Source organism: Lemur catta, chromosome 4, assembly GCF_020740605.2.
Source record: "Lemur catta isolate mLemCat1 chromosome 4, mLemCat1.pri, whole genome shotgun sequence".
In the NCBI taxonomy this organism is placed as follows: domain Eukaryota; kingdom Metazoa; phylum Chordata; class Mammalia; order Primates; family Lemuridae; genus Lemur; species Lemur catta.
In genome coordinates this window covers 78,909,338-78,921,170 of record NC_059131.1, presented here as the reverse complement: position 1 = coordinate 78,921,170, position 11,833 = coordinate 78,909,338, and positions in this window count along the sequence as shown.

The window sequence follows — 11,833 nt, the reverse complement described above, 5'->3', positions numbered from 1 at the left end:
GCTATTAGTGAGACACCAAAATGCAGGGGGTGAGGAACCGCCTGTGCTGCCTTTTACACCAGATCTCCTACTCTGTTTCCTTGGTTCTTATGATATTAATATTAGGTTTGGTTTAATTTGGTTTTCCCTTTGTTTGATTGCAGCTAGCTATTTTTAGTCGATACACAGTAGTCAATCCCCTCTTACTCATAGTTTCGTTTTCCACAGTTTCAGTTACCCACAGCACAGTACAGTAAGGTATTTTGAAAGCAAGAGATTAACTCTAATTACAGTATGGGTTATAACTGTTCTATTTCATTATTAGTTATTGGTGTTAATCTCTTACTATGCCTAATTTACTAGTATAAATTAAACTTTATCATAGGTATATATGTATAGGAAAAAACAATCTATATAAGATTCAGTACTATCTGCATTTTCAGGCATCCACTGGGGGTCTTGGAACATATTCCCTGCAGATAAGGGGGGGACTACTGTACTCTGTTTTGTTTACTTTGTAAAATTCCATTAGGTGTCAAAGGAGGAAGAGTCTGTGATTCTGCTTTCTTCCGCTACCACCTTAGCTCAGGTGTCCGCACTGTGATAGCTTTAGAACTCAAAGGAAACGGAAGCGAAGTGGGTAGCAGGTTGTATTAATAAATGAGCAGCAGGGACTTGGCCCCTACTCGGTAGCCCTGGCCCACACCTGCTTCTCTCTGTGTGTGAAATTGAGAAGAGATTTACCGGGTTGACCACATGGAGGTAGCAGCAGCTGTTCTAGATTGCAAGCTAAAGAAGGACCAAGGCTGGGGTAACTTAACATCAATTCTCCTGGGTGGGAAAAACAATCACATGATATGAGACACTTTGTAATCTAATAAAGCTCTTTATGTGCCTAAATTATTAATAACCTAGGGAGTACTTATGCATAGAGACCAGTCTCACCACGGCCCTGCTCTATATCCAAGAGGGTGTGCCCTAATATTCCTTTGACAGGTCCTTCCTCTATAAAGTATGACCATGTCTGATTTAACTAAACATCCTGAGAGGAAACGACTTAACAAATACAAAGTGCTTTGGGGGATGATTAGGGCTCTGCTCTGGTGCTTTTGCTTGAACATAAGATGAATTTGGGAGTATGATGTTTATGATCTGCAGCATCAACGGTGTCTATAATGCTACCTATGTTTAAAACCCTGGAGTTCTCTTGGCTACCTCCTCCAAATAAGCACTTGGAATCAACTCGGCAAACACTGACGCACCTGTGAGCTTCTTGATAAGGTTTCTTCAAAACATTTTGTCGCTCACACCTGCGAGTTTCTTCCCTGGTGCTAAGTCATTCTTGGAGTCCTGAATGGGAAAGACACTTCAAAAAATGTTTAATACTTTCAAGCTGTTAGGTGACCAATATGTTCCCCATTAATTCATGCTAACACCTTTTAAGCTCCTACTATATTCCAGGTACCCTGTTAGTAATTTTAAAATCCATGTCCTCTAATCCTAACGATATTGTAAGGAAGATGAGAACACTAGGAAGACTTGGGAATGGTAAGGAATTTGCCCAAGGACACACAGCTATCAGAATTCAGATGCAGACCTTCCTGCACCGAAGTTGTGCTCGCGCCCTGCGGCTCGCTGTTGAGTGATTGGAGTTCAATTTATATTAACTCTCAGGTCACTATCTATGTAGAATTAAAAAATGTTTAATCCAGAGACCTGAAACAATAGGTTCCTTGATAGAAAAAAAAAATAGAACAATTATATCAAACGATGATATATGTCTCTAGTGTCTAACCTTCTAGTATCAAATTTCACCTTGACCTTAACTAGAATACAATAATTTCTGTTCCGACATTTATAAACTTGCCCGTGCCTATTTCTTGAACTGTGTGATGATTATCTACTGTTTCTTGAGGGAGGCGGTGCCTTCCCGACTTCGTCTTGGCTCATGTGGCTTGTGCTAAGTGGCTCCCTTGCATGGCCCTGCTGAGACACCTCTGTGACTCTGACCCCTAGTGTGACCCAGGGCAGAACATCATCTGCATTGGACTGACTTTGCCTGTGACCCCACGTACAGCACCACCTCCTGCCTGTTAGAACATAAGGTTTTTACTTTGCTGCTTTGTTTTACAATTGTAATTTTTTACCAAAGCCCCAATGTTTTTGGGGGGAAATCTGTACAATTTCTTTTCTGTTCATATAGAAATCTTTGCATTCAAAGGAGAATCCCACCAATACAATTGCTGCATTCCAGACAAATACATCACTTGCTACAAAATTTCTCCATGTAAGTATTTCTCTATCTTCACTTATCTCTGATCAAAGTGCATTTTTCTCATGTTTGTTAGCATTAACCTGTGTTTCAATCTAATAATCTGTTTTGATCACTTTCTTATAAAAGATGATGTTTTAATAAATGTTCAATAATATGTTAAGGGCTAAATAAGAGGAGATGTTAAAGATTTCATGGCAAATTCTATTTCAAGATATATGTACTATATCTTTGCACTTTCAAACATTTTTACATGCTAATAAATTCTGTATTATGGTATTACCAATGAAGCAAATCCTGAAAATAGGGTGAAGTATATCAAACTGAAAAGTTACTAGGCTTTTATTGAGGACTCATCCTATGCCTTTTAAAAATTTGTTTGCCTATCTTTGGTTAGACCTTCAAAAAGAGGGACCCAGACAAAACCATCAGGCTGGTAATCTGAGCTACGTGACAAGCTCTCTATATGGACCTATATTAGCTACTAACAGCTATTAGCTCAGGAAAGGATGAAGTCATCACAAACACTCTGCTCAGCATGTTCCTCTCTGTTTTATGACTGCACTGAGTCTAATGTGAATAATGATACAGCCTCCGTCTCCAAGGCCCTTCCTCCAAGGAGCCCAAAGTGCTATACAAATGTTTTCTAATCGGTTTTCATCTCCCTGGTGCAGTGTTTTGAAGCCACCAGAGAGAAGTGGCGCAATCCAGGCCATCCAAAGTCCGTGGGGAGACCCAGCTCACCCTCATTGCTCAACTCAAGCTTGGCCCCAGCCTGGGCACGATATTTCTCTTCTTCACTTTCTTCTCAGCAAAAAGAGGCTTAGCCAATGAGAAGCTCCAGTTCATTATACAGTGCAGGGGTGTTACATGCCTTCCATTTGTTCAGTTCTGAAAAATATTTTAAATTTCTTTTTTATCTGTATATATTCATGGGTGATCTCAAAAACTTTTTTAAATGTCTGCTGCTTCCATTTAACGTTGGATTTGTTTCACTGGCAATATCTTAGTACAGAAGTCATTTGAAGGGTTATCATGGTTAAGGGTCTCTCTAGTTGGAAAAGTTTCCCACCACTGTTCAGCTTGCTTTCTGTAACACAAAGGACAGTGGTGAACACTGAAGCTCCATGAGCAATGAAGAAAAGGGGGAGGGAAAAAAGGAAAATTTGTAGAAACACCAAAGGAAATGCTTCTTTGACTTTAGTTAGCTTAAAAATACATATATTTTGACTTTTCAGAACAAGTCAACAGAAAAAAAGCCTAAACAATTGGGTTTTGCTGAAACGGGGATACAGATCAGTAAGAATCTTCAAGCATGGCCTGATATGAAGAGAGAACCACGGAAGCCCAAGACCCAGTGTCTCCACACATCAGCTATTACCCATTTATAATCCAGCTTCTACTTTCCTCGGAAGACTGCAGCAGAGTTGATCCAAGAGGCCACGCAATCTTTGAGAGGAGACCACAGAGCCCTTTGTCATTCTCAATATCCTATATCAGGGTTTTGCAGCACCAGCACTAGTGACCTTTTGGACCAGATAATTCTTTGTTGCCAGGGGGTGTCCTGTGCATTGTAGGATGTTGAGTAACATCCCTGGGTCCCCCCACTAGATGCCAGTAGCTCCCTCCTGAGTCATGGTGATCAAAAACATCTCAAAACATTTCCAAATGCCCCTTGTGGGGCAAAATTGTCCCTGGTTGAGAACCATGGTCCTATGTCTACAACTATGAAGGGTTTTTAAAACTAAATTTCTTCCGAGAGTTGGCTATTGTCAAATGTTGCCAAGGATGCCATTGTTCCCTATGGAATGAACCAGAATATCAAAAGAAACTCAAGAGGCTCCTCCATCAAAACACTCATACATCCAACAGCAGAAAACTGCCTTGAGAAAAGCTCCTGCCTTGAATGCCTTTTCCAGGGAAAATTAAAGAAGGTTTTCCAAGCTAACACTCTTGGTTCATTACCTGAGGTCTTCAAGATTAAGAATGTTTCTCCTCCTGCCCACTTTCTGACCCTAATTATAGGTGTCGCTGACTAATAATCAATTTTAAGATGAATTGCTTTGCCCTTAAAAATGCATTAAGATTATAGGATGGCTTAGTGATTAACTGAACAAATTGACACGCATTATAATCAGGTTACCACTGCTAACAATTATCTGTTGATGACTAAATTATAGATTTCCAGTTAAAGAGTAAATTTAAATTTCTTCGCATTTTCATGTTTTTCATTGTTGGAAATTATTTTACAAAATAAGTAATCCATCATTGAGAGCTCTTTTAATGTGGCTTGATTTATTTGGTTTACAAGCAGTGCTGGTATAATTGACTGTTACAAGTATTTATTTATCATTTTCTTGTCTTTGAAATGATCAGCTGTAGCAAAAGTACAGTCCCAATTAACTGAATAAGGTAGGTGCAGACAGACCTATCATTTATAGCAAACAAAACAAAGGCAGCATTTTCCAAGAGAAGTCACCTGGCAGGACCCTGCTTGTGCAAATATTTTGGTGCTGTATTAGTAAGAATATACAACTGTGCACAGCAAATCAAACATAACCCTGCAAGAAATAATGGGACTGCAGGGGACATTTATTCTGTATGTTAAAGCAGGATAAAAGAAAAACTTCAGGAGGCTGGGAGTTGAAGCCAAGAGCCTTAATGGAAAGCCTGCAGTGAGGGAACTATCAGCGATGTGCCATTGCCAGGGAGAAGTTAGGAATCATATCCTTTATTTCTATTCCCAGACTTTCAGTACTCTAATTTTATACCGCCTAAAATAGTGTGATGTGATAAAAATAGCACTGGATTTGAAATAAAAAGGCAGCGAGGGCCTTACTAGGACAGAGCCCTGTCTGAGCTCTAGGTGATTCATGAGTTACATGGAGTCCCCTCACACAGCGGTCCCCAACCTTTTTGGCACCAGGGACTGGTTTCATGGAAAACAATTTTTCCACAGAGTGGGTGAGAAGCTCTGTGGCCTGGTCCGTAACAGGCCACGGATCTACGGATCAGGGGTTGGGGACCACAGCCCTCACAGCCTGTGAACTAAACAGTTCCTGCAATTCAGGACACAGGTAATAGCGCAATACCTTATCCAGGTGCTCTGCCCATGTTTCTTTGCAATCCTTACCTTACTTGACCTTAACAACTGCCTGGTCCAGTCGCATTAGGACACAGAGGTCATGTTTGTGTGACCTCCCCAGGCCTGAGAGGGGAAAGGACGGAGCTCAACCTATAGGCAAGGCCACCCATCATCGCGAGCTGGGGAAAGGAGCAGAACCAGGGCAAGGGGAGTAAACACTGGGACGTCCCCTCCACCCACCCTGGGCCCAGTGCCTCCCACTGGTTGCACCTGCTCAAAGTCAGAGGGACATTGAGCCCAGGGGATGCTATCAGCGGAGACCACCCCACCAGCACCACCTGGCCACTACTGCCACCCAGAAATTCACCAGGGTGCTTTTCAAACTCTTCTGCCTTCCCAGGTGGGTTTGCTACTTCTCCTACCCATGCCATTGTCTTCAGAACAACCCCCAGGTCCCAGGCTGACTGTGTGATCCCATGACGGCACAGCCTGCACTTGGCACATGGGGCAGGGAAACCTCACGTTCAGTCATGTGGAGAACCTCCATGCACACTTCTGTCATTGTCTGGGCATTTATTGAATCACGTTGTAATTGGAAGGATGGATCCTTTAACAACAACAACAACAAAAACCTTCATGGAAATCTTTGCAGGTGCCCCTCTGAAGCATCCCCAAGCCCAGACCACTCTATAATTATAGAAACTAGTTTGGTCTGTAACATTGTGTTTGCAGGAATATTCTGAAAAGCAGGTGTCAAAATGGGATTAAATGGGCAAGGATTTTATTAGGAAAAGTGCCTGTGTGAAAAAGAAACGGGGAGGGAGGCAGAAAGCCATTAGACCACAGTGCAAGTTTGACCTCATGTAAAGAGGGAGGGAAGATTGAGTGGAAGCGCCCTACACTGCTGCCCTGGAAGCTTGCAGGACTCGCTGAGGAATCCCTGAGGAGTCCTTGAGCTACAGTCAGCCAACCAAGGAGCCCCTGCCACTCAGGATCAGATCCGATTTAGCGTCCCCAAGCAGTCTGAGGCAGGTGTGGCCTCAAAGGAAACACTGATGGATTTGAAGTGCAGCAGCAGGGCCCTGGTCAGCTATGCCCCATGCAGTACTTGTCAATCAGAAGCATTCTCGTGGACGCCACACCTCTGCTTTAAACTCTGCAGTGTAAGCAATCGTCCATGTGTGTTGGGAGATGGGGTATGCAGATTAGTACTCCAACCGGGCGTATACACTTCAAGGAGGGGTGGTTAGTTAGCAGCTGAAAGATTCTCATCAAAGCCCTCACCTTGGAAGGTACCCCAAACATTCAATTATCTTCATCTTAAACCAGCAGAGATTGCAATGTATATGTTAGAGAGCCTACCAGGATAGATGCAAAAGTCAGATTAGTATGTTATTATGCCTTCTTGATAATTATTGGTCCTGCTGTAACATTTGTCCTGAGATTTGCTGGCATTATAGCATAAACAGGGCAATGAGGGTAAAAAGGAAAAAGCTATACCCCCCACCTATCTTCCAACCAATAGATGCTACAGAGGCTACCAATACTTTACAAAAAGGATATATTGTGCTCACAGATTGGAAGAATCAATATTATTAAAATGTCAATTCTTCCCAAATTGGTCTGTAGATTCAACACAATCCCAATCATTCTCCCAGCAAGCTGTCTTATAGATAAGCTGATTGTAAAATTTACGTAAGAAGGCAAAGGAATTAAAGTAGCCAAAAAAAAAGTTTTCTGAAAAGAAGAAAAAAAAAAGAAAATCAGAGGACCCACCCTGCATGATTCCAAGATCTACTCTAAAGTTTCAGTAAAAACAGTGTGGCATTGGTGAGAGGATGCACAAATAAATCAATGGGACAGAACTGAGATACACAAAAAAACAGTCAAACGATTTGTGACAAAGTTAAAAAAAATTGCAATTCCGTGGAAAAATGATAGTCTTTTCAACAAATGATACTGGAACAGTCAGACAACCTTGAAAATGAACTTCAATCCATATTTCTTATCTTATGCACAAATTAATCCAAAATGGACAAGAGACAAAAATGCTAAAAACTGTAAAACTTCCATAAGAAAATATAGTAGAAAATCTACATGATCTTGATTTAAGTGAAGAGTTTTTATATGCAACATCAGAAGTGTGGTTCATAAAAGAAAAAATTGATAAATTAGATTTTATTAAAATTTAAAACCATTACTGTGTAAAAGATACAATATAAGGAATGAAAAGACAAGCCAAAGATTGGAAGAAAATATTTTCAAATCACATTTATGACAAACGACTTTCACCCAGACTATATAAAGAGCTCCTAAATTTCAGCAATAAGAAATAAAATAATTCATTTTTTTAAATGGGCAAAGAATTTAAACAGACTTTACCAAAGAAGATATATGGATGGCAAATAAACATATTTAAAGATGCTCAACATCATTAAACATCAGGAAAATGCAAATTTAAACCACAATGAAACACCAAAATGTATTTATTAGATAGAAACATATCTATCTATCTGAAAAATACACCAGAAATTCCAAGATTTGGCAAAGATATAGAAGCTGAAACTGAAACTTTTATATTGCTGATAGAATGTGAAATAGTTAAAACATCTTAGAAAATAATTTGTCAGTTTTTTATGGGGTTAAACAATATAATTACTTATGTAGCCCAGTAATCCCATTTCTAGATATTTACCTAAGAGAAATGAAAATTTATGTTCATACAAAAACCTGCAATACATGAGTATTCATAGCCATTTATTCATAATTACCAGTAACTAAAAGCAATCTAGATGTCCTTCAACTTGGGAATGGATAAACAAATTACGATACATTAATACAAGGATAGATTGTGATACAGTTCCGAGAGGGAGAGAAATACATCATTCAGTCTCTCACTGTTTAGTGTGGTGTTAGCTTACGTTGGTGCTTTATAGATTATTAGGTTAAAAAAAGGTTGAAAAAATTAAAAATGTTAAAAAAATTCCCTTTTATTCTTAGTTTTCTGAGAGTTTTATTTTTATCATGAATGGATAAATTGAATTTTGAATTGAATTAAGTTTCACCAAATCCTTTTCCCACATATATTGAAATTATTAATGTTTTTTTCTTTAGTCTCTTTATGTGGCAAATTACATTAATCAATTTTGAATGGTGCGGTGGTTCATGCCTGTAATCTCAGAACTTTGAGTTGCCGAGGTAGGAGGATCACTTGAGCCAGGAATTCAAGGCTGCAGTGAGCTATGATGATACTACGGCACTCTTGCCTGGCTAACAGAGCGAGACCTTGTCTCAAAAATAAATAAATAAATAATTGAATACATTTGGAATGGTTGAAGCAGCCTTGCATTCTTGAGATAAACCCTGCTTTGACCATGTTGTAGTATTATTCTTTTTATATATTGTTGGATTCAAATTGCTAATATTTTGTTGAGGATTGTTGCATCTATGATAATGAAGGTTATATGTTTCTAGTTTTCTTGTAATGTTTTTGTCTGGTTTTGGAATCAGGGTAAATACTGTCCTCATAAAATTAATTGGGAAGTATACTTTTGTTTTCTAGAAGGGTTGTGTAGGATTGGTAGTAATTTTTCCTTAAATGGTTGGTAGAATTCACCAGTGAAAGCATCTGGGCCTGGAATTTTTTGTTGTTTTTAGAAGGTTACTAACTACAAATTCAATTTCTTTAATAGTTATGGGGCTGCTCATATTTCTTCTCGACCTGATTATATATTTATTCTTGAGTTTTGTTAGTTTGTATCTTTTAAGAAATTGGTCCATTTCATTTAAGTTGTTAAACTTATGGGCATAGTGTTAGTCGTGTAATATTAGTACCTTTTAATGTCTATAGTGATGTGCCCTCTTTCATTCCTGATGTTTATAATTTCCGTTTTCTCGGCACCTCTGAATCAGTCAACTTTTCAGAGAGCCAGCTTTTGGTTTCTATTATTTTCTCTATTGTTTTTCTGCTTTTGATTTTATTGATTTTAGTTTATAACTTTATATTTTCTTATTTCTGCTTGCTTTTGGGTTTAATTTGCTCTTCTTTCTATAATTTCTAGGTTTGGAGGTCTGATGACTGATCTGTGACCTTTCTTTTCTAATACAAGCATTTAATGCTATAAAATTCTCACTTAGCACTGCTTTAGCTACATTACACAGATGTGATAAATTGTCTTTTCATTAAGTTAAAAACAGTTTTAGTTTTAATTTCCTTTGAGATGTATTTTTCTTTTGTTTTCTTTTCTTTCTTTCTTTTTTTTTTTTTTTTTTTTTTTTTTTTTTTGAGACAGGGCCTTGCTCTGTTGCCCAGGCTGGAGTGCAGTGGTGTAATCAATAGCTCACTAGAGACTTGAACTCCTGACCTCAAGCAATCCTCCTGCCTCAGCCTCCTGTGTTGCTGGTATTAGAGGTGTGAGCCACCGCACCAGTGGGGGATGTCTTTTTTGACTCATGAGTTATTTAGAAGTATGCTTTTTAGTTTCTAAATACTTGGGAATTTTCCAGAATACTTTCTGTTATTGATTTCTACTTTAATTATATTACAATTTGAGATCACTCTGTATGATTTTTATTCCTTTAAATGTGTTAAGGTTTTTTTAAGACCCAGAATATGATCTACCTTGCTAAATGTCCCACATGCTCTTGGAAAAATATGTATTCTTCTGTTAGCTGAAACGTTCTATAAATGTCAGCTAGGTCAAGTTAGTTGAGAGTGTTGCATAGTCTTCACTATCCCTACTGACCTTCTGTCTACTTGTTCTCTCAGTTTCTGAGGGAGGAGTGTTGAAGTCTCCAACCGTAATTGTGGATTTGTCTATTTTTCTTTTCAGTTCTACTGGTATTTGTTCCACATATTTTGAAGCCCTCTCATCCAGTGCACACACCTTTAGAATTGCTGTGTCTTCTGGGAGAACTGACCATTTCATCACTGAGTAATGTCCCTCTTTATTCCTGATAATATTTCTTGTTCTGGAGTCTACCTTGTCTGATGTTAGTACAGTTACTCCAGTTTTCTTATGGTTAATGTTTACACCATACGTATTTCCAACCTTTTACTTTTAACCTATCATACCTTTATATTTGAAGTGGGTGTCTTGTAGACAGCATAAACTTCAGTCTTACTTTTTTATCCAATCTCATACTCACTGTCTTTCAACTGGTGTATTTAAACTGTGCACATTTATGTGATGTACTTAGATTAAAATTCATCATATTCCTGGTTGTTTTCTGTTTGCTCTTTGTCCTCTTTTCCTGCTGTCTCAGGTTAATTGAGCATTTTTATTATCCGTTTTATCTTCACTATTGAGTTACTATTCATACTTGGTTTTTTTTCTTTGAAAAGCATTTGTTAGCATTTAATGAACCTCTCTCCATGTGGCTTCAAGCCACCAAGATACAGGCACACCCCAGGGCACACATGTACCCTTAATCTGCTCGGCAATTCTGCTAAAGAATTTGGCCTTCATGATGACGGCTGTTTTGGGAGTCTTTCCTTCCCAAAACTTCACAGCAGCCGGGTTGCACCACATCAGTGACAAGAGCAGCCCCACTCTTGGTTTTGGCAGCATTTGCCTGTGTCTGATCATTAGCCAAGTCCTTGATTTATCAAAGTTTACGGTTCGGCAGAAGTTTAGGCAGAAGCTCTCGTTCCTCTTTAAGTGGTAACGCCCCCGTACCAACTTTCCCAGAGTAACCTGGGTGATATTTGTCCAAGTTGATCTTGTGGAGATGCACACCACTAGCACTGCTGGCTCCCAGGTAGTTTCCGGGCTTGCCAATGTGGTCAGGCTCATGTGGCTCCAAGGATTCCATGTCTTCTTCAGTCTGGATGGCATGTCAGTGGCCAAGGTAATAGGGCATAACTATTTTTTCAAACTTTTGGTGGTTGCCCTGGTGTTTACAAAGTACATCTTTAATTAATCAGAGCCTACCTTCAAATAATATTACACTACTTTGCATGTAACATAAAGACCCTCTTATAAGACAGCCCTGGATTCAACCATCCATGGATAGAAAATATTTTTTAAACAAAAAATAATAACAATAAAAATTATATAAAATATAGTGTAACAGATATTTACACAGCATTTACATTGTATTGGGTATTATAAATAATCTAGAGATGATTTAAAGTATGTGAAAGGACATGCATAGATTATATGCAAATATTAATACTACACCATTTATAAGGGACTTGAGTGTCAATGGACTTTGGTATCTGCAGGGTCCTGCAACCAATGCCCTGTGGATACTGAGGAATGACTATATATTCTCAATTTCTCCCTTGTGCTATTTTTGTCATATATTTTTCTTTTGTATATCCTATAAACATATACTGTATTGCTACTATGTTTGCTCTAGACAGTTCTTGTTCAACAAAATTTTTAAAAAAGAAAAAATTATTTTACCTTCATTTATTCTATTTCCATTTTTCCTCATTTTTTGTGCAGTTCCAAGTTTCTGCCTGGTATAATATTCCTTCTTGCCTGAAGACT